Raw genomic sequence first — 24,387 nt, 5'->3', positions numbered from 1 at the left:
AAGCCCATTATGCAAGATAAATCACTTCACAATCATCTATGATGGTTAGGTCAGGTTTTTGTACATAGGCAAAATAATGGCTTCTATGACTCGGGTAAATATCCCACCGCATGTTTACTAGAGAATTTAATGAGTATTTGTTATTCTCTTTAAAAAGGTTTGGATCCATATATCATTTTCATCTTTAACATGTTTCAAACATGCATATCCATATTCAAAACATGTTAGGATCAATTAGAAATCTCTTTCTTATGAAATTCCAAGCTTTTAGGGTTGAACTAGTGGAATTTTACAAACTTGGATAACAAAACTTGCGTTCATTTGCGGTTTGTGAATAAATTTTCTTTTCTTACATTTTTTTTTAAATTTTTTCCCATACATAAACTCTAAAATTTTTATTTTGTTGTGATCTATTTGCCTTTCTTTATGTTTACAGATAAAGGGAAGGTGAAAACTCAAGTTTTGATATAAAAAAAAAAGTATACATCTAAATTGGAAATGCACAAATGTAGAGCGAGATAATTCCAAAAAGTGTTAGTAATTTTTTTAAGGATTGTAAACCCTTTTTAGTTTTTTTATATATTACGATTTGCAATTGTCGAGAAAAGGGGGAGGCAGAGGATTTTTAACTGATGAGTGTTGACTCCCAATCCATAAGTAATTTTGTACAAAAATATAGCCCGTTACACATGATAAATTACTTGACAATCATCTATTATTGTTCGATCAACTTTTTCAACATGGGCAAAATAATGGCATGTTTGATTCGTGTAAATATCCCACCACATGTTCACTAGAGAATTTAATGTGCATTTCCTATTCTCTTTAAAAGGTTTGGATCCATAGGTCATTTGCATATTTAACATGTTTCTAGCATGCATATCCATATTAAAAACTTGTTAGAATCAACTAGAAATCTCTTCCTGATAAAATTCATAGCTATTAGGGTTGAACAAGTGGAGTTTCCCAAACTTGGATTACAAAACTTTTGTGTTCATTTGTGGTGTGTGAATAAATATTCTTTACTTACATTTGTTATTTTTTAAAATTTTTTTCCATACATAAACTCTAAAATTTTCATTTTGTAGTGATATATTTGCCTTATCTTTTTGCTTATGAGATAAAGGAAAAGTGAAAACTCAAGTTTTGATTTAAGAAAAAAGTATACATCTAAAATAAAAATGCACAAATGTAGAGAGATATTATTCCAAAAAGTCTCTGTAACTGTTTTTAGGGATTGTAAACTCCTTTTAGTTTTTTTTATATATTTTGTTTTGCAATCGTCGGGAAAAGGGCAAGGCAGAGGATTTTTAACTGAGTGTTGACTCCCAATCCATAAGTCATTTCTTTCTAAAATATAGGCTGGTACGGATGACAAATCACTTTAAAATCAATCATCTATGATTTCCAAGTCAGCGTTTTTTACATGGGAAAAATAATGACTTGTTTGACTCGTGTAAATATCCCACTGCATGTTCACTTTAAAATATAATGAACATTTTTTATTCTCTTTAAAAGGTTTAGATCCATAGGTCATTTGCATCTTTAACATGTTTCAAGCATGCATATCCATATTCAAAACATGTTAGTATCAATTAGAAATCTCTTTCTTATAAAATTCCAAGCTATTAGAGTTGAACTAGTGGAATTTCCCAAACCTGGATAAAAAACTTTCGTGTTAATTTGTGGTGTGTGAATAAATTTTTTTTACTTACATTTGATATTGTTTTAAATTTTTTTCCATACATAAAATCTAAAATTTTCATTTTTTTGTGATCTATCTGCCTTATGTTTTTGTTTATGAGATAAAGGGAAAGTGAAAACTCAAGTTTTGATTTAAGAAAAAAATATATATCTAAATTGGAAATGCACAAATGTAGAGAGAGATCATTCCCAAATTTCTCTGTAATTTTTTTAGGGATTCTAAACCCTTTTTTACTTTTTTTATTTATTAGGTTTTGCAATCGTTGGGAAAAGGGGAGGCAAGGGAGTTTTAACTGGTGAGTGTTGACTCCCAATCCACAAGTAGTTTCTTAAAAAAATATAGCTCATTACACATGATAAATCACTTTACAATCATTTATGATTGTTAGGTCAGATTTTTGTACATGGGAAAAATAATGGCTTGTTGGACCCCGGTAAATATTCCACCGTACGTTCACTTTAGAATTTAATGGGCATTTTTTAGAAATCTTTTTCTTAAAAAATTCCAAGCAAATAGGGTTGAACTAGAGGAATTTCTCAAACTTGGATAACAATACTTTTGTGTTTATTTTTTATGTGTGAATAAATTTTCTTTACTTACATTTTTTCTTGTTATAAAAAAAATTTCATACATAAACTCTAAAATTTTCATTTTGTTGTGATCTATTTGCCTTATGTTTTTGTTTACGAGATAAAGGGAATGTGAAAACTCAAGTTTTGATTTAAGAAAAAAGTATACACCAAAAATGGAAATGCACAAATGTAGAGTGAGATAATTCCAAAAATTCTTTGTAATTTTTTTAGGGATTGTAAACCCTTTTTAGTTTTTTAATATATTTGGTTTTGCAATCGTCAGGAAAAGGGGAGGTTGGGAATTTTTAACTGATGAGTGTTGTTTTCCAATCCATATGTCATTTATTACAAAAATATAGCTCGTTACGCATGATAAATCACTTTACAATCATCTATGATTTTTAGGTCAGGTTTTTGTACATGGGCACAATAATGGCTTGTTTGACTCGGGTCAATATCCCACCGCACGTTCACTTGAGCATTTAATGAGCATTTCTTATTCTCTTTAAAAGGTTTGGATCCATAGGTCATTTGCATCTTTCACATGTTTCAAGCATGCATATCCATATTCAAAACATGTTAGGATCAATTAGAAATCTCTTTCTTATAAAATTCCAAGTTATTAGGGTTGAACTAGTGGAATTTCCCAAACTTGGATAACAAAACTTTTGTGTTCATTTGTGGTGTGTCAATAAATTTTCTTTACTCACATTTATTATTGATTTAAATTTTTTTCCATACATAAACTCTAAAATTTTTATTTTGTTGTGATCTATTTGTTTTATCTTTTTGTTTAAGAGATAAAGGGAAAGTGATAACTCAAGTTTTGTTTTAAGAAAAAAGTATACGTAAAAAATGGAAATGCACAAATGTAGAGAGAGATAATTCATAAAAGTCTCTATAATTTTTTTGGAAATGTAAACACTTTTTATTTTTTTTTATATATTAGGTTTCACAATTGTCGGGAAAAGGGGGAGGCAGGGGATTTTTAACTGTTGAGTTTTGACTCCCAATCCATAAGTCATTTCTTACAAAATATAGCCCGTTACATATGATAAATCACTTTACAATCATCTATGATTGTTAGGTCAGCTTTTTGTACATGTGCAAAATAATGGCTTGTTTGACTCGGGTAAATATCCCACCGCACGTTCACTTGAGAATTTAATAAGCATTTTTTTAGTCAATCCTATCGAAATTTGAAAACTACCTTTTCTGATTTGTTAATTTAATCGGAAATCATATTCTCATGCCTGGTTTGACCCGACAAGTGGACCGGACCATAGCGTGTGAACGATGTTGTGAACTCCCATGGCTTCGTCTCATCTCGCATGCTAGTATTCACTATTACTGTTGATCTCCAAGCTGCTTATAAGCCTATCTTCATCGTTTTCTTTGCATGATACGACTCCCTGGCTTGTCTTCCACTCACTGCAGCAAACAAGTTGGGGAGGTCTACGTCTAATCATGTCATAAGCATCTTCTGAGCTTGCAAACTTCTTTTTATTTCTTTTTTTCAATAGTTATTATTTGTGGTATGTTTTATTGATTTTCCTTTATTAATTGTACTATTCTGTTTACCAGTGTTGTGTGTCTCTTAGTTTATTCTGCAGCAACCTCGCTGATTATAAGATTGAAACTCTTTATAGCAGAAGTCAAAATTATGTAATTAGCTTGAACAAAAAAAATAAAAACATACAAACATACACAAAAGCCCTCATGAACAACAGACACAATTTAAAGAAGATACAAATATTGATTTTTTACCAAACATAACAGGCTTAACATATTAAATGAGAATATATGAAGCTGAATAAATCCTTTAGTAAAGGCATCCTTTTTTGTTTTTGTGAAAAGCTAGAGCTCCATAGTAATGTGAGCACCATAGTCTCTAAAGTTTTGAGAAGAAACTCAAGCACAGACATCTCGAGGCAACCCTATGTAATTGGAGGTATTTTGAAGTTGGAGGGAAAGACAGAGGAAACGAGAGATTGACAACCATCAATACGTTGATCATTATCTATGTCTATCAATGATTATTCCAAATTCTAATGGGATAAGAAAATACCTTGAGAGACGAGTGAGAAATTGGGCTTTGCAGAAGATGTTGAGAGACAAGCAAGAGGGAGAGGGCTTCAGAGCGATGAGCTAGAAGATGATTGAGAAGTAGAGCGACAGGCATCGAGGGAGAGTGAGAGGGTAAGGGAACAGACTCGAAGGATGGACGAGCTGTGTAGCGCAATGGAAAGTGAAATCACAGGGTAAATGATGGAATAGAGCGTTGGATATTAAACTTGACTGAAATCAAATTAAAATTTGTAGGGTCTATTCTTATTTAAATGGTGCAAATAATATGTCATTGGAAATTTATTCTTGTTTAGGTTCCAATGAATTAGATTATTCATGAATTGATGCTTTCTAGAAGAAGTTATTGTCTATATACAATAAACTGTTCAACAAAACCGAAAATAAGATGCATCCATTGATTAATGTCTTTTGATGTGATAAGAGGCATCCATTGACTAATGTCTTTTGACGTGATAAGATGCATCCATTGATTAATTTCTTTTGATGTGATAAGATATATCTATTGATTAGTGACTTTTGGAGTGATAAGATATCTCTACCGATTAGTATCTTTTGAGTAGTATAAATACCCATGTACTCAAGCTTTGTAAAAAAATCAAGCAATTGTATTAAAGAAATTCCTTTTCTTTTGTCTCTCCTTTGTTTTTTTTTCTTCCTTTATCTTTCTTTGAGTTGATTGCCTACCATTCTTCTAGCAACATTAAAGAATGTAACGCCACAAGAAGCATGGAGTGGACGGAAGCCAAGTGTGTGACACTTGCGATTTTTCCAATCAGTAACCTATGTTCATATTCCAGAACAAGAGAGATCTAAGCTCGATGATAGAAGCAAGAAGTTTGTGTTCATTGTCTATGACGAAAATTCAAAAGGCTACAAGGTCTTCAATCCTAGCAATAATAAAATTCTAGTAAGTAGAGATGTTGAGTTTGAAGAAGATGTTTCATGGGATTAGAGTGATAATGAGGAAGGAGTCTATGATTTTCTTCCATACTTTGAAGAAGAAGAGTCTACAATACAGCAAACTCAATGTGAAATTACTCCTCCAACCTCACCAAATACATTATCTCAAACATCATTGTCATTTTCTTCACCTTCATATTGCTCAAGTGAAGGACCTCAAAGATATCGAAACCTTGAAGACATCTACAAAGAAACTGAAAGGTTAGAAGATGAAAACTTTTTTTTCTCTACTGATGAACCTTTGAGGTTTTAAGAAGTTGTAAAAGAGAAAAGGTGGACACAATCCATTAATGAAGAAATTCGAGCCATTGAAAAGAATGACACTTGGAAACTTGTTTCTCTTCCAAGTGGTCATTGGGCTATTGGAGTTAAATGGGTATTCAAAGCTAAGAAGAATTCCAAGGGGAAGGTAGATAGATACAAAGTGAGGTTAGTTGCTAAGGGGTACAAGCAAAAACAAGGCATTGACTATAAAGAAGTATTTGCTCCTTTTGCTCGTCTAGAGACGATCTGATTGTTAATTTCTCTTGCAGCTCAAAATCATTGGAAGATTCATCAAGCAAGCGTAGGTCTACATTGAACAACCATTAGGATATGTTGTTAAAAGCCATCTTAGACCCAAATTTATTCAAAAGTTTTGTGGGAAGTTTGAGGTACTTGACTTGTATCAGGCCTGATATTTTTTTTTAGTAAGAATTGTGAGTCGATTCATGGAAAATCCCTCTAAATCGCACATGAAAGCAGCTAGAAGGATTCTTCGTTATCTCAAAGGTACCTTTGACTATAGAATGTTCTATTCATCTTCAAATGAATTCAATTTGAGAGGGTATTGTGATAGTGAATATGTTGGAGATATTGATGATAGAAAAAACACTATTGGGTTTGTATTCTTTTTGGGAAATAGTGCAATTTTTTTGTGTTCCAAAAAGCAACCCATAGTCATTCTCACAACATGTGAATTTGAGTATATTGCTGCAACTTCTTTTGCCTATCATGCAATTTGGTAAAGGAGCTCCATTTAGAACAAATTGAAGCAACCAAGATTAAGATAGACAATAAATCGGCACTTGCTCTAGCAAAGAATCTAGTGTTTCATGATCGATCCAAGCATATTGATACAAGATATCATTTCATCCGAAAGTGTGTTGAAAAAATGGAAGTTGAGATGGAATATGTGAAATCACTTGATCAAGCTACTGGCATTTTAACAAAGTCTCTCAAATATGAAAGTTTTCAGAAGGTGAGAATGTTGATCGGTGTTGCAAAGATATCAAGTTTAAGAGGTGGTGTTGGACACTAAACTTGACTGGAATCAAACAAATATTTGAAAGGTTTATTCTCATTTAAATGGTGTAAATAATATGTTATTGGAAAGCTATACCTGTCTAGGTTCCAATGTATTAGACCATTCATGAATTGATATTTTCTAGAAGAAGTTATTATCAATTTACTATAGGTTGTTCAACGAAATCGAAAATAAGATGCATCAATTGATTAATGTCTTTTGATGTGATAAGATGCATCCATTGACTAGTGTCTTTTAATGTGATAAGATGCATCCATTGACTAGTGTCTTTTGATGTGATAAGATACATCTATTGATTAGTGACTTTTGGAGTGATAAAATATATATATTGATTAGAATCTTTTGAGTAGTATAAATACCCATATACTCAAACTTTGTAAAAAAAAAAATAAGCAATTATATTAAAGAAATTCCTTTTCTTTTGTCTCTCCTTTGTTTTTTCTTCTTCCTTTATCTTTCTTTGAGTTGCTTGCCCGCCATTGCTTCCAACATAGAGACCATATTTCATTTTCTATCATTTGAGTAACGAGGTGATTCTCCTTGTGAATCACTTTCCCCACACACTTACCCTTCTTGAGTGACTTTTTCTAGGAAAATTCCCTTTCCTAGAAGTAGATCAGGGGACCGTGAATGAAAGGCTTCCCCTTTATTTTACACCAGGAAGTGTGATGGCCAAAGGGATCACCTGTCCTGTCGACGCTTCGCAGTAGGCCCGATCCCTAACCTCTTTCTTGTAGTCCATTTTAGAGAGGGAGATACTTCCTCGGAGACTTCAGATCAAATATAACTCAAGCTTGTGGGAGATTAATTTCAGACAACATGCGAACGAAGAAATTTGTAGCTCAAAAACTTGCCAAAGCCGATAACAATTTAGAAGACAGGACCAAGTAAGAGAGAGAAAGTTAACATTAACCAGCCATAATTTGTTATTTACTTCAAACATAATCACCAATGCAGCACAAAGGTGGTTCGTTTTAAAATTACAGCATATTACCAGACCCTATTTTTTAGCGGCGATGTGCTCCAGAAGCAGGCAGCCCTTGTGGAGGTGCTTGAGGTCCCAGAAGAGGCAAATCGCCGCAGGGACCTGGAGTAGGAGGATGTGGCGGCACAACCGGGTCTGGAGGAGAAGGTGGGATACATCTTTTTCTTCTTCTTTCTTCTTTAGGAGAATATCAGGCATTCGTAATGTATAAAGGATCAGTTGGATAGGAAGCCAACTGTACCGATGAGAAGCTGCAAAGACGACTCGCAGTCCACCTAGTATTCATGGCGTGATCTCTCGCCACCTAATTCTTGTTCACGAAAATCAGTTCCGTAAGCCTTCGACATCCGGGTACTAGATGTGAACGAACAAGACTAGGAGAAATAACAGAGAAACAACTAAGAGATAGTGGGGATCAGAAAAAGGTAACCAAGACCGGACTAGCTCAGGTCTTTTCTGCCTTGTATGTTAATGGATTTAATCAGAAAGCCTGGCATCCTGATTATTTTTCTATCCGCTCTTCTTCCTCATCCTGTTATGATTATAGTTATCTTGACCAAGTGCATTCAAATGAAATAGCCACGCAGTACTGCCTCTGCCATTGGAATTACTTTCGAAAGGAATACAGAGGAAATAGCAGAGACAAGGAGAAATAGCAAAGAAACAACCAAGAGATACACGGGATCAGAAAAAACGGAACCAAGACCGGACTGGCTGAGGTCTTTTCTATCCGGTTCTTTCTCATCCTATTTGGATTATATTTATTTTGACCAAGTGCATTCAAATGATATAGCCATGCAGTACTCCGTCAGCCATTGGCATTACCTTCAAAAAGGGAGGCGCACGGGGAATTGAGAAAATCTCAAGAGGGTAAAGAAGGAGAGAGAGGGACAGAGAATCAACGCCAATAATTCAAAGATAATGAAGATAACAAATTCGGAGGAAAGAAAAAGGAATGCCAATTGAAGAAGAACAGACCACGGGGAATACCTCTCAGTATCTTTTACTTGAAAATCTTCCCAGAAACTATCGGCTGTTCAGACTTACCGGGCGGTCGGATGCCTGTCTTCTTGATCTATGTAGTAAACAAAATAAGAAAAATACAAAGATTCCTCTGAAATATTAGTTTCAAGATTCCTCTAAAACCAAAGATTCATGGGGGTGTCTCGAGCACATGGAGCATATGAAGTGTGAATTTTTTCAAGCAGTAGTTCACTAGATGAAACAAATTCCCGGATCTTGTGAAATCTCACATCTATGTGTTTGGTCCTCGCATGATACATCTGGTTCTTTGTCAAATAAATGACACTCTGACTGTCACAGTGCAACTGAACTCCACCTTGCTGGACACCCAACTCCTTGACCAACCCTGTAAGCCACAAAACCTCCTTGGCAGCCTCAGGTACTGCCATATATGACTCAGTAGTAGATAGTGCAACTATAGACTGTACAATGAAGTTCCAACAAATAGGCCCTCCCACAAGAGTAAATACATAACCTGTGGTAGACCTCCTGTCATCCAAGTCACCTACATAGTTTGCATCCACATATCCCATAACTAAAGGAACGCTCTGTTGTCTGCTAAACATGATGCCATAGTCTCTAGTACCCCTCAAGTATCTAAAAATCCATTTGACTGCATCCCAATGCTATTGTCCTGGATTTGAAAGAAACTTGCTAACCATGCTGACAACTTGTGCCAAATCTAGTCTTGTACAAACCATAACATACATTAAACACCCCATTGAACTGGCATATGGGACCTTTGACATGTCATGAACTTCATCATCTATCTTCGGGCACTAAGCGGTAAATAATCTGAAATGATTCACCAAAGGTATACTTACTGGTTTTGTATTAGCCATGATGAACCTGTCCGACACTTTCTTAACATAACTACGTTGAGATAGCCATAATCTCAAGGAAGCTCTGTCCCTGCGAATCTCCGTCCCAATAATCTTCTTGGCCGCACCCAAATCCTTCATGTCAAATTCTCTGTTCAACAAAGTCTTCAACTTGTTTACCTCACTCATACTCTGTCAGTAATGAACATATCATCCACATAAAGTACCAGAAAAATAAAAGAATCATCATCACGGCCTTTCACATAAACACAACAATTATACTCACGCCTTTTGTATCCAATCCGGATCATGTAAGAGTTTAATCATTTGTAGCACTGCCTCAGACACTGCTTCATCCCATAAAGTGATTTCTTTAAATTACAGACCAAATGCTCCTGTCCAGGGTGACTAAACTCTTCTTGTTGCACCATGTCAATTTGTTCCTCCAAGTCACCATGAAGGAAATCTGTCTTTACATCCATCTGCTCCAACTACATGTCTAAATGTGCTACTAATGTCAACATTGCCCTGATGGAGGGGGGTCTAACCACAGGGGAGAAGGCCTCATCATAGTCAACCTTTTCCTCTGTGAGTAACCCTTTGCTACTAGACGAGTCTTGAAACCAAACCCACCCCCCCCCCCCCCCCCACCTTTTTTTTTTATACTGCTTCTTTCTTTTTATACACCCATTTGCTCCCTATCTCTCTCTTCCCCTCGGTAAGCTCCACCAACTCCCATATTTGGTTTTTTTATGCAGAGCCTCCATCTCCTCCACCATAGTAACCCTTGGCTTTGTACTGCCTCCTGAAAAGTAGTAGGATCCCCTCTACTAGTAACAAGTGCATAAGAAACCAAATCTTCAAAATCGTACGTGGTAGGTGGCTTGATAGTGTGTTTGGGTCCGTTTGTGGCTATACGGTGATGCTGCTAATCACCTGAGCTAGAACACTCTACATGCTGAGCATCCTCTTATCTACCATGGTTCTCTAGCTCCACCTGCACCACATGATCATTGGTTTGGCAATTTTTTGGCACTTATTTCTCTTCTTCCTGAGTATGCTGCAACGTGGTTTTTTAATCAAAACCCACATCTCTACTGATAACCATCTTGTTTGCCTTCGGATCCCAGAGTTTGAAGTCTTTCACCCCTTTTTGATAGCCCAGAAGATACACTATCTAGACTTCACATCAAGCTTCAACCTCTCCTCACTAAAAACATGTACATAGGCTGGACAACCAAACACTCTCAAGCTAGAGTAGTCTACCTCACTGCCTGTCCACACCTTCTCTGATACTTTCCCATCTAGTATTGATCTAGGTGATCTATTAATTAAGAAAGATGCCATATTCACTACTTCTGCACAGAAGTTCTTTGCAAGCCTTGCATTCAACCTAAAACATCGAGTTTTTTCAACTATAGTTCTATTCATCCTTTCCACCACACCGTTCTGTTGTGGTGTCTTGCATACTGTGAAGTGTCTCTTAATCCCATGCTGCTCACACACTCTTTGAACTTTGAGTTTGACTTAAGGCATTTAATCTTCTTCCCTGTCTGGTTTTCTACATCAGCTTTCCATAACTTGAACTTGGCAAACGTTTCTGATTTGTGCTACATTAAGTACACCCAAACCTTTCGTGAGTAGTCATCAATAAAGGTCACAAAAATATATATGTCCTCCTCGCGATGCTACTCTTACTGGCCCCCAAACATCTGAGTGAACATAGTCAAGAATCCCCTCCATCTTGTGTGTGGCTGCCTTGAACTGCACCTTATTCTCTTTCCCAAGAACACAAAACTTGCAGAAATCAAATTTGAATGTTTTGATACCCTTCAATAGATTTCTCTTATGAAGCTCCATCATCCCACTCACTCCCATATGACCTAACCTCATATGCCAGAAGACTGTACAGTCTGACTCAGACTCTACAACTGCAACTCCACCTACAATTGTGGTACCTTGTAGTGTATAGATATATCCAAATATTTTCTACCCCTTCATCACTGTTAAGACACCTTTACTCACTTTCATTATTCCACTTGCAAACTTATAACTATATCCATTACAATCTAAAGTGCCCAATGAAATCAGATTCTTTCTTAAATCCGGTATATGTCTAACATCACACAACGTTCTAACCACACCATCAAATATTTTAATTTGTTTACTCCCTATTCCAACAACTTTGCATGAAGCATCATTACCCATCAGAACAGAACTAGAGTTTACTAACCTGTAGGTGTGAAACCAATCTTTATTTGGTGTCATGTGATAAGAGCATGCCAGATCAAAAATCCAAGAATCTCTTAGATGATCTAAACTGGATGAAACATAAAGCATATCCCCGTCACCACTCTTTGAGTCTTCTTCTTCCACTACATTCATAGACTTCGATGGACCCTCTTTGTTCAATGAATTCCCTTTCTTTTTCTCTAGACAATCCCATTTTATGTGCCCTTTTTTTCTCGCACTTAAAACACGTGATGTCCTTCCTCTTCCTAGATTTAGACCAAGATTTGTTGTTACTCAATCCACTTCAAGACTTGTTTCTTATACATTCCTGGTTACCCTTCACCACAAGTCCTTCACCTTGTGAAGTCTCATCACTGGCTTTCTTCCTTTGATAGAAGCCTAATAGAGCACTTGTGATATCCTCCAATTCGAGAGTTTCTTTTCCCCACATCATAGTCGTAACCAAAATTTCTTACGTAGGAGAATTCTGTAGGGAATTCAACAACATTAACGTCATGTCTCCGTCTTCAAACTTGACATCAATCCGCCTCAAATCACTGATGAGCTGATTGAAAACGTTGATATGCTGGCTCAGATCCGAACCCTCTGACATCTTAAGACCATATAGTTTTTGTTTAAGATAGATCTTGTTCGTCAATGACTTGGACATATATCAACTTTTCAGTTTCAACCAAACTTCCGGTCGTGATTCCTCATTGATGACGTGATGTATCACGTCATTAGCCAGACAAAGCCTAATAGTCGCCACAGCCTTCGCTTCCATTTCTTTCCAATCCATGTCATTCATTCATGCCGGTTGTTTTTCGTATAACGCCTTCAACATGCCCTGCTGCACTAACATGTCCTTCACCCTCCTCTGCCATAATCCAAATATCCCAGTTCCGTCGAATTTTGTCATATCAAATTTTGCAGAAGAAACCCCAGTCATCATATTTTAACTTGGGTTTCCGTGCGAATGCCCGGATTTCTAGCACGGCATGTGCACAGAGAAGCATCGGCGTCTTATCAAATTGGATCTCTCGATGACACGAATACAACGCCTCCAAAATCACTTTACTCGGATGTCAAGCTGTCACGGGCCACAGAACCAGACCCGCATTAAGTGAAATGACCCAGACCGGGTTGAACCTGGTTAAGAGAAACGACCCGTCGTCTTCTTCCCCCGCGACGGTTTTTTTTTCTGCGATTTCTCACAGCGACGGGAGAAATCACGACCTCGATGGCGTCGTCTTCGGTGACACGTCGCCGGCAGAGAGCAGCTCTTAGACGGCGAGGTTAGGCTTTTCCAGGTTTCAAAAGAGGGATTTCCTCTTCCAATGAAACCTCATAGCGGCGGATTTGCCGGAACTCTGCGACAGAGACAACACTGCGACCAGGAAAAGGGGGTGTTGTGATGGAGCGGCTCTGCGACGTGCTAAACCTTCAGTGCGGAAGTGACTGAAACCTTCGGTGCGGAAACAGTGTGCTGTCACGGAGGTGCCACTACGACGGATACCCCTTCTGTGCGGAAAGCACAATAGCGTCAGTGTGCCTATGTTACGCAAATCGGAAAGAAATGTTTGAGTTGGAGCAGAAGAAGGAACAGAGCTCCGGTCTCGTTAGAAATTTCTCCGGTCTTTTGTTTCCAGAAAATTTCTTTTTTTTTCTTCCACCGTTCTGATGCATCGTCACCGAACTGGAAATCTCCCTGAAGTTCCGATACCAATTGTTGTAAAACGTGAGACTATTACGAACTATACAGCAATTCAACGATGAAATTCTACAAAAATGTAGAACACACAAGGTTTAACGTGGTTCAGTTGTGTGCGTATTTATACTAAACCCTAGATATATTTGTATAGAAAGACACAAATACCCCTATACAAAAATACTTCCCAACCTCATGTATGAGCCATATACTCAACATCAAGAAAGTCTGAGAGGGTAAAGAAATACGGACCAACAAACAGCGATGATAATTGCAAAGGCTCTCCCTGCCGCGGAAACATAAAAGGAAAGAAGATTATGAAACTCTCTATAACAAAGAAAAGGGAATGGTAACAGAAGAAGGAGAAACGAGAAGAAATAAAGAAAGAAACAATTACAATTTGTTTTAGAGCAACCTCTACAACGAAATTATCGGCCATTTAGACTCTGCACTGTCTCCGCTGGACTACAACCTTCCTGCCGCAGCTTTCGTCTTCTTGATCTTTGTCATCCCTGTTAGAAAAACCGTAATCTTAAATCCATAATCTATAATTTATATCGTGTCAGAATATTAGGATTCTGGATAAATACCTGGATCCATTCCAAATGATCACCTGTTGCGGAATTTTGTAGCAATCAACGAAGGAATTCTTGGTTTTGTGATCTTCCTCAACTAAATCTCCTTATTTCCTCAATGGGAGCTTCGTTTCTCTTCCGGATGGGGAGAAGGGAAACTATATGTGATTTTGTATATTGGGGACCATAACCATAATGTGTCTCCTAATATAGGGTTCCCATAATTCCCTATTATATCTACTCAATTAGCCCATATCCTTGGTTCATACTCCTTAACGGGCTTCTCAAAATAAGACCACTTATTTTCAGCCCATTCCATTAAATAGAAAATATAATTGAATAATAAATATGTTGCCCAAATTAGAATAGAAAACGTGAATTTCCTAACAATCTCCCACTTGGGTTACATATTATTCCTGAAACGATTATATCACAAATTCTTTAGGCGCGCATTTGTATACTATTAATAATGGAACAATCTTATATATTAATAATGGAACCACCGTGACTTTCATCACATTACAGTCGTGACTAAACCACGATGATCACCATACTAATACACTCAATGAGATAGATCAAATATGGATTAGTAGCATGGAAACTACATGCAATGTAAATAAATAGAACAATAAGCAATCAATTTTATTACGTAAAAAATTGAATAACTCAATGTTTAAAGCAAACATATAGTACAAAAAATGACTCCCACTAAACCAAGGTATCCTCATAAATAACGCCCATATGAGCAGTGTGCTCATGAAAGACCTTAGGCGTTAAACCCTTGGTTAATGGGTCTGCTCGCATAGAGTCTGTCCCTATATGTTCTATAGAAATCTGCTTATTTTGAACTCTTTCCTTAACAACTAGAAACTTGATGTCAATAAACTTTGACTTCGTTGAACTCTTGTTGTTGTTGGAATAAAGTACCGCCGAGTTATTGTCGTAGTAAATCTTTAATGGCATGTCAATGCTATCTACCACTCGCACCCCAGTGACAAAGTTTCACAACCATATTCCGTGGTTGGACGTCTCAAAACAAGCAATGAACTCCGCAGTCATGGTTGAAGAAGCTATGAGGAGTTTGCTTAGCAGACTTCCATGAGATATCTCCTTCTCCCAACATAAAGATGTAGCCTGATGTGGAGAGTCTGCTATCTTGGCATCCGGCAAAGTCGGAGCCAGAGAACCCAATGATCTCTAAACTGTCTGATCTCCGATAAGTGAGCATGTAGTCTTTTGTTCTCCTCAAATAACACATCATACATTTGGCTGCCTTTCAATGTTGCATACCCGGATTACTAAAATACCTGCCCAGAATTCCTACTATAAATACTATGTCAGGACGAGTACAAACTTGAGCGTACATTAAACTCCCTACTACTGATGCATAGGAAATTTTCTGCATCTCTTTTTCTTTCAAGATCATTATTAAGGCACTGTTTGAGACTAAACTTGTCTCCTTTAGCGACGAGTGTGTCTCCTAGTTTACTATCTTTCATACCGAATCTGATCAAAACCTTATCGATATAGCTCTTTTGTGACAACCTAAGGATACCTTGAGAACGATAAATAAGTATCTATATACCTAATACAAAAGATGCATCACCAAGATCTTTCATCTCGAATTTCTTCGTAAAAAATTTCTTGGTTTCGTGTAGTAAGCCTATATCGCTACTAGCAAGCAAAATATCATCGACATATAATATCAGGAAAATGTATTTACTCTACTGAACTTATGATATACACAGTCATCAACAACATTCGCCTCAAAACCGTACGAGGTGATGACTTGATGGAACTTGTGATACCATTGAAGGGAAGCCTGTTTGAAACCATAAATGTATTTCTTCAATTTACAGACCATAGACTTTGGATCACCAGATACAAAGTTTTCTAGTTGTACCATATAAATCGTCTCATCAATGTCTCCATTGAGAAACATAGTTTTGACATCCATCTGATGTAGCTCTAGATCTAAATGAGCCACTAGTGTCATTATTGTTCTAAAAGAGTCTTTCAAAGACCCCGGAGAGAAAATCTCTTTATAGTCTATGCCTACCCTTTGAGTAAAGCCTTTAGCGACTAGACGGGCCTTATATCTCTCGACATTGCCCTTTGAATCCCTCTTGATTTTAAATATCCATTTACAACTAATGGGTTTCGTACCTTTAGGCAACTCGATGAGATCCCAAACGTCATTGTCATTCATAGACTTCATCTCATCCTTCATGGCATCAATCCACTTTTGAGAGTTAGAATTGCGCAAGGCTTGACAAAAGTTAATCGGGTCATCTTCTGTCAATCCAACGTCATCCTCATGTTCTTGGAGAAATATGATATAATCATCTGGAATTGCATTTCTCCTCTCCCTAGTGGATCTCCTTAATGGCACTTCTTGAGGTTGTTGAGTTTTTTCTAAAGATGGTGCAAGAGGAAGAATCCCATTGTTGTCTTGATCTGGAACAATGTTAGGAATAGGAGCATAAACATTGTCCTCTAGTGTCTGAACTGTGTCTTGAATAGCAATAGGTATGGAGACCTGATCACTGTCAATAACAGATTCTTCTTCAAAGACAACATTCTTTATGTTTTCTTCCCCACCAAACTCAATATCCTCAAGGAATCTTGCATTTCCCGTTTCAAAGAAGGATCTTGATGTGGGATTGTAAAACTTATAGTCCCGAGAGCGTTCAATGTAACCAACAAAATAACATCTAACCGTCCTTGAGTCCAGTTTTCTTTCATGTGGCCTATAAGGCTGTGCCTCAGCTGGACAACCCCAAATGTGTAAGTGTCTAATGCTAGACTTCTTGCATGTCCAAAGCTCATAGGGGGTTTTGACAACTGGTTTACTCGGTACCCTGTTAAGGATGTATATTGCGGTCTGTAAAGCTTCTCCCCAAAGTGACTTTGGTAAGGAGGAATGACTGATCATACTCATTATCATATCCTTAAGAGTTCAATTTTGTCACTTTGCAACACCTTTCATACTGGGTTTGCCCAACATGGTGTATTGCGAAACAACTCCATACTCTTTGAGGAAAATCGTGAAGGGTCCTAGACTTTGTTCTCCTGATCCATCATACCTTCCGTAGTATTCACCACCACAGTCGAATTTGACAACCTTTATTCTTATCCTAAGAATAACCTTCCGCAGCATCCTTACTTCTTGTTGGAAGATGGGCTCAAGCCCACGAACTCAAGACAAGAAGCCCACACGTCAAAGGAGTGGCATATGTGTAAAATATGGTACTTTCCATAAAGATGGCATAGAAGTGTAAATATGTGTTCCTTTTATGTCTTTTGTTTTATCAAGTTGTAGCCCTAAGGGTATTGTATAACTATAAATAAAGGCATTGGCTAAGAGGTAGGGCATTGAAGCACTCTCCTCTCTTTCCACAAATTCGTCCAGCCCTCTTTTTTCTTTTTGATGCAACCCTCTTCTCCCTTAATCCAAACTCTCTTCTTCCACGTTCTTCTTCTTCTCTTCTTCCACGTTCTTCTTCTTCTCTCTTCTTCTTCTTCTTTTTTCTTGTTGATCTAAAGTTCCTTTCATGAGATCCTAAATTCTACATGGTATCAGAACAAGGAGTTTAGGATCTCTTCATGGAGTTATTATGAAATCTGTTCAAGAAGTTATAAAAAGAGTTCAGTCATAAAGAGATAAGTTCGTCATCTTCTTATTTACGTTTTTTTTTGTTTCCTTTTCTTATTTACATACTCCTTTTTACTATTTTTCTTTACTTCTTGAATTTTGAGTCACATCAAGTCAAGATAAATCTTTATATGTTGTAAAGATTTATTTCTATGACTAAATTGAAGTTATAATCTTGACTCCTTGTAAATCGATTACAAAAGTGATCAAGATCATTTGTTGTTTGCATCTTATTAAGATTGATGGGTGAAATTCAATTACCTTTATGTAATTTGGATCCATCTCATTTGAGGTAGAATTCCAGCACATGTTGCTGTATCTTCTCCTACTGTAGGTTGCTCATGGGTTTGTGTTGTGTTGTTGGATGCCCAGTACATGTTTGATGAAATGCCAACAGCCATTTACCCTTTGTAGTTCCCTTTTTTTTTAACTTCAACAATTGAATTTTTTCTTACGTTGAAGTCTCCCATGAGCTGAAGATAAATCTCTTCCAAGTGTCTTGGTTTGTCGTTAAATCTTCTCTAATTTTTGTCTATTGCTCGTTTGTGTTGGAGTTTGGATTAAGGCCTAATCAGTTGCATCTATTTTCTTCTCTTTGTTCTTATGAATACAAGAGAAGTTGACTGATGGCTGGATGTTATTATCACTTTATAAAGGCACAAATTTGTTGATAATTTGGTGCTTACCCTTGTGAAAGAAATTGGTTCTTGTTCTCTTTTGTTGGTGATTGATTTGGTCTACGGGTTCTTCAAATTACATAGAGTAATTGTTCTTTGAAGAAGGCCTTTTTCCCTTGACCTCCATATTTTACTTGCCTCATCATGGAGATTGGATACAATAGTAATAAGAGTGATATACTCCGTATTACTACAATTCCACTTAGAGGTCTCTCCAACTACATGAGCTGGTCACAATCAGTTCGGAGGGTTCTTATTACTCGTGACCTCTTGAGTCACGTTGTTAACTTTCCTCCTCCGATTGATGATGAAGATGCGTCCTACCACAAGTGGGTTAAGGATGATAATATGGTGATAAGTTGGCTCATTAATAGATTGGAAGAGCAGGTGGCCAACAATGTGGTCCACTTGGAAACCGCCAAGAACATATGGGACACTTGTGCCAAGCTTTACTCAAGCACTGCTTCATTACAAAAAATATATGATGTCTTACAAAACATGCTGCATACGAAACATGGAGATAATATTCACGAATTTTTGGCACGGTTTCGCGGTCTTCTTCAAGAATGGAAACTAGCTCAGCCATATTCCACTGATATTGCCATTCAAGAACGACAAAGAGAAGCTTTGGCAACAGCCATTTGCTTATCGAATATTAAACCATACCTTGAGGTGGCCAAAACCCAACTTCTAAGTTCTTTTGGTCTTCCATCCTTCGATGATATTAGTGCTACATTACTTAGGATACCGGATCCATCCCCTCCTTCTCCTATTGATGCTCCATCGGTGATGTTCTCTGGCAATCGGGGAACATCTTCCTCATCTCGAGGGCAGGGCAGAAATATGAGAGGGGGTCGAACTATGAGAGGGGCTGAAAATAGAGGTGGTAGAATGGGTCAGAATTATTTTCGTACTGAGCCTCAACTTTTCACTTATTGTGGCCGTCAGAACCACCTTGTGGCATCATTCTGGAAACTTCATGGCAAGCCTGATTGGGCCACAGCTAACCCAATCTGAGTTAACGTTGAGAAAAATGAAGATAAGGCTGAATCATCATCCGGAAATGTGACTCTTACGGCTGAGGACTATGCTGCATTTCAGAAAATGAAGTCTTCATGGAATCATCTATTCCCTCATCATCTACTGCTGCCACAACTATTGCCTCAGGTATGCTTTCTTCCTCTTCTTCCTCTTCCTGTTGGATCATCGACTCCGGGGCCTCCGAACATCTATCAGGTAACAAACACTTGTTGCAGTCCTTATCTCCTTGTTATCCTCATAAATTCGTTACTATTGCTGATGGTACCCAAACCAAGGTCCTTGGCAAAGGTTCCTCCTCTCTTACTTCATCTATTCCCCTTGAAGATGTTTTGTTTGCTCCTCAATTTCCTTTAAATTTGCTCTTGGTTAGCCAATTGACCAAACAATTAAATTGCTCTATCACCTTCTCACCATCTTCTTGTGTCTTTCAGGATCTCACTACGAAGCTGGTGATTGGTGGTGGCCATGAAAAGGGGGGTTTGTACTACTTCACTCTTCCACCATTAGCTGCATTATCGTCCACTACATCTGAGGCCCAACTTTGGCACAACCGACTTGGTCATCCATCTACCCCTTCACTTCGTTCTTTGGTTCCATCTTTAAAAGGACTTTCTAATATCAGTTGTGAGGTTTGTCAATTAAGTAAACATGTCAGGAGTACATATTCTCCTCGTCTTACAACTACAAGTACTGCTCCGTTTGAGCTAATACATTCTGATGTATGGGGCCCTTTATGTGTCTCAAATATTTCCCAAGTTAAATATTTTGTCATTTTTGTTGATGATTTTACTCGAGTGACTTGGTTATTTCTATTTAAAGAGCGTTTTGAAATTCTTCCTTGTTTAAAAATTTTCATGCTATGGTCTTGACACAATTTGGGAAGAAAATTCAAACTCTTAGATCTGATAATGCTAAGGAATACATTCCTCATGACTTCAAATCATTTTGTGAGAGTAATGGGCTTATTCATCAAACATCATGTGCCTATACTCCTCAACAAAATGGTGTTGCTGAAAGGAAGAATCATCATCTTCTTGAAGTTGCTCGGGGCCTCCTCTACTCCATGAAGGTACCCTATTTCTATTGGCCTCATGCTATACTTATAGCATGCTTTCTCATTAATAGGTTACCTTCATCAGTCCTTCATCATAAAACTCCTTACTCTGTGTTATTAAATGTTGAAGATCCTTTTTCTCTTCCATTGAAAGTGTTTGGATGTATGTGTTTTGTTCATGTTACATCTCCACATAAAAATAAACTTGATCCTCAGTCTATGAAGTGCATTTTTTTGGGATACTCTCGCACCCAGAAAGGTTATGTCTGTTATAATCCTACCCTTTGGAGGATGTTTATCTCTAGGGATATGACTTTCTTTGAGGACACTCCCTTCTACTCCTCCCATGATGCTCCTCCAGGATGGACTTGTCCTTCTACTACTCCTTGTCCACTTGTGCCGTTCAATCTTTAAGTGGATCTATCCCCTGATGCATCGGTCGTGCCTTTACCTGTGGAGTTGTCAGATCCACCTGAGGTAAGTCCTTCTCCTCCTATGTATGGGCCTGAATTTGATACTCGGCCTATTGCTTTAAGAAAAGAACGTCGCTCCTGTACTACTTCGCATCCTATCTCAAATTTTATGTCTCACCATCGCTTGTCTTTCGAGTGTTTTCAGTTTCTTGTGTCCCTTTCTTCTACTTCCGTTCCATAGTCGTATCAGGAGGCCCTGAGACATCCAGGATGGAAGGCGGCTATGGATGAAGAAATGCATGCCTTATATGAAAACCAAACCTAGTACTTAACATCACTCCCGGAAGGTAAAAGACCGGTTGGTTGTCAATGGTTTTTTTTCGGTGAAACATAATCCGGATGGATCAGTTGCTCGTCTTAAAGCTCGATTGGTTGCTAAGGGCTATACGCAGTGCTATGGGATAGATTATGAGGAGACCTTCTCTCCTGTTGCAAAATTGAATTCGGTACGCATCATCTTATCTATTGCTGCTAACTCCTCATGGCCCGTCTATCAATTGGATGTTAAAAATGCTTTTTTAAATGGTGATATCAGTGAGCAAATTTATATGGTTCAACCACCTGGTTATGTGGTTGAGGGGGAGTCAGTATGCCGGTTAAAAAAGTCTTTATATGGGCTTAAGCAGTCCCCTCGAGCTTGGTTTGATAAATTTAGTCAAACACTCCTACTGTTTGGTTTTCATCGGTGCTCAATTGATCATTTTGTATATTATAAAGATACGGTCAAAGGGAAAATATTATTGGCCGTATACGTGGATGATATTATCTTAACCGGTGATGATGCTTTGAGCATACAAGAGGTGAAACAGATGATATGTTAGGAATTCAAGACTAAAGACCTTGGTATGCTTAAATATTTTTTGGGTATAGAAATTCTTCAATCGAAACATGGGATAATATTGTCTCAAAGGTTATATGTCTTGGATCTCCTTGAAGAAACAGGAATGAAGGGTTGTAGACCAGTTGACACACCTATGGATACAAATGTAAAATTATGTGCCACAAATGAAGAAGATATTGATATTGACAAATATCAAAGACTCGTGGGAAAACTGATTTATCTCATGGTAACTAGGCCAGACATATCATATGTTGTAAGTGTGGTGAGTCAATTCATGCACAAACCACAAATTACCCACTGGCAGGCTTTAGAGAGAATATTACGTTATCTAAAAGGAGCTCCAGGAAGAGGATTGCTATATAAAAAACATGGGCACTTCAATATAGAAGGCTTCTCAGATGCAGATTGGGCTGGATCTCCTGATGATAGAAAATCTACATCAGGATATTGTACTCTGGTTGGGGGAAACTTGGTTACATAGAAAAGTAAGAAGCAAAATGTGGTTGCAAGATCTAGTGCCGAAGCAGAATACAGAGCTATGGCCTATACCATTAGTGAACTTTTATGGATTAGGACCTTCTTACTGAACTAGGTTTTTATAAAAAGGGGTCCATGAATCTGCATTGTGATAATCAAGCAGCTATTCATATCACTTCAAATCCAGTTTTTCATGAAAGAACTAAACATATTGAGGTGGATTGTATTTTATACTGGAGAAGTTTCAAGCAGGAATAATCTCTCTCAAACATGTGTCATCTCAAGAGCAAGTAGCTGATATTCTCACTAAACCCGTTACATCTAAAATCCTATCGTTTATATGTGTCAAGCAGGGTATTTATGATGTCTTTTCTCCTCCAGCTTGAGGGGGAGTATTGGAAGATGGGCTCAAGCCCACGAGCTCAGGACAAGAAGCCTACACGTCAAAGGAGTGGCATATGTATAAAATATGGTACTTTCCATAAAGATGGCATAGAAGTGTAAATATGTGTTCCTTTTATGTCTTTTGTTTTATCAAGTTGTAGACCTAAGGGTATTGTAAAACTATAAATAAAGGCATTGGCTAAGAGGTAGGGCATTAAAGCACTCTCCTCTCTTTCCACAAATTCGTCCAGCCCTCATTTTTCTTTTTGACGCAACCTTCTTCTCCCTTAATCCAAACTCTCTTCTTCCACGTTCTTCTTCTTCTCTTCTCCTTCTCTCTTTTTTTTTTCTTTTTTCTTGTTGATCTAAAGTTCCTTTCATGAGATCCTAAATTCTACACTTCTCTTCTTCTTCATGTTTTGAAAGGTCGAGGCCAAGTGAGCACTTTCAGTTTTATCCTGCTACTGCCTCTCTTACTCTTGCACACAGTGAGATATAAGCTCATTTAGGGACCATTTGTTCTTATGAGTGTTATAACTCACTTTGAATGGCCCAAAGTGTGCAGGAAGAGATATCAAAACCAAGTGCACGAGCAAGTCCTCAGACAACTCCAACTTAAGTGACTTGAGTTTTGATACGAGATGAGACATCTCCATTATGTACTCCCTTATGTTCCATTTCCCTTTATACTTGATCAAAACGAGTTTAGCCTAAAGGCTACACGCCTTCGATTTTTTGTTCTTGACAAAATATTGCTCAATTTTCTATATAAACTTCTTGGCGCTCTTGCTCTTAGTCATAGAGCCCCGAAACACCTCCGGAATGGAGTGTTTCATGATCATCAAGCCCATTCGGTTAAAGCGCTCCCACTTCTCAATTTTAACCTCATTGAAGTTTTCTGGATTAGAAGTGAGTTGCTCTACCCAAAATGCAAGATCCAAATCCATACAACCAAGGACAATTTCCACGGTATCTTTCTATGCCTTAAAGTTCGCCCTGCTCAGCATTGGAATGCTGCTTATTTGAGTAGTTACATTTGTAGCAGTAGCAATAGAAACTATATATAGAACAAAATAAACAAGCATACTCACATTAACTAGCATGTCATATAAAGAAAACTAAGATAAGTACAAAAAATCCAAATTGGAGACCCATCTCAAGATACCTAGTACAACATTAATTCCTAGTCTTTGGATAGAGAAATTAATTGTAAGTGGTACTCTCAGTGCAATGATCAAATATTGACAATCAGTTCTGTCAAACAATAGCCATTCTTTGGACCGACTATTGTTCACATGAAAAGTCTTTATAATTGTCACACATTTATCATCATAATCACGTTGTTGATTTGGCCAAACTGTGTCTTCCTTTGGGCCGAGCACAATTTGCATAAATAACTCCGCACAAACATCTATGTATTTCTACTCAAAGTATTCTACGCTACAGAGGTTACTTTGGCAACATGTAGCTTTAAACAATTTGATTGAAAATACTAGACCAACTGAACAAAATAAAAAATAAAATTATTCAGTTACCCAACGTTGTGGCACCGCCCCACTAGTGCCCGGCGTTGGCCTTTTTTTTATTGGCGACGCTGCAGTTTGTTCAACGGACGCTACAATGCACTCAACAGCTGTTACTATTGCCCAATGGACATGGCAGCACGGCCAATACAATGAACGGGCACTGTTGTTGCCCAACTGGCATGGCAGTGCACCTGCTGTAGTGAACGGGCGCTGTTGTTGCCCAACAGCCATGGCAGTGTATCCAATGGGCGTTGTTGTCGCCCAACGGGCACGATAGATCGCCT

This window comes from Aristolochia californica, unplaced genomic scaffold (assembly GCF_029961685.1).
Source record: "Aristolochia californica isolate CCGP_79_NKW_82.1479 unplaced genomic scaffold, dmAriCali1.0.hap1 SCAF_1, whole genome shotgun sequence".
Classification (NCBI taxonomy): Eukaryota; Viridiplantae; Streptophyta; class Magnoliopsida; order Piperales; family Aristolochiaceae; genus Aristolochia; species Aristolochia californica.
Note: the sequence above shows the minus strand (reverse complement) of the source record.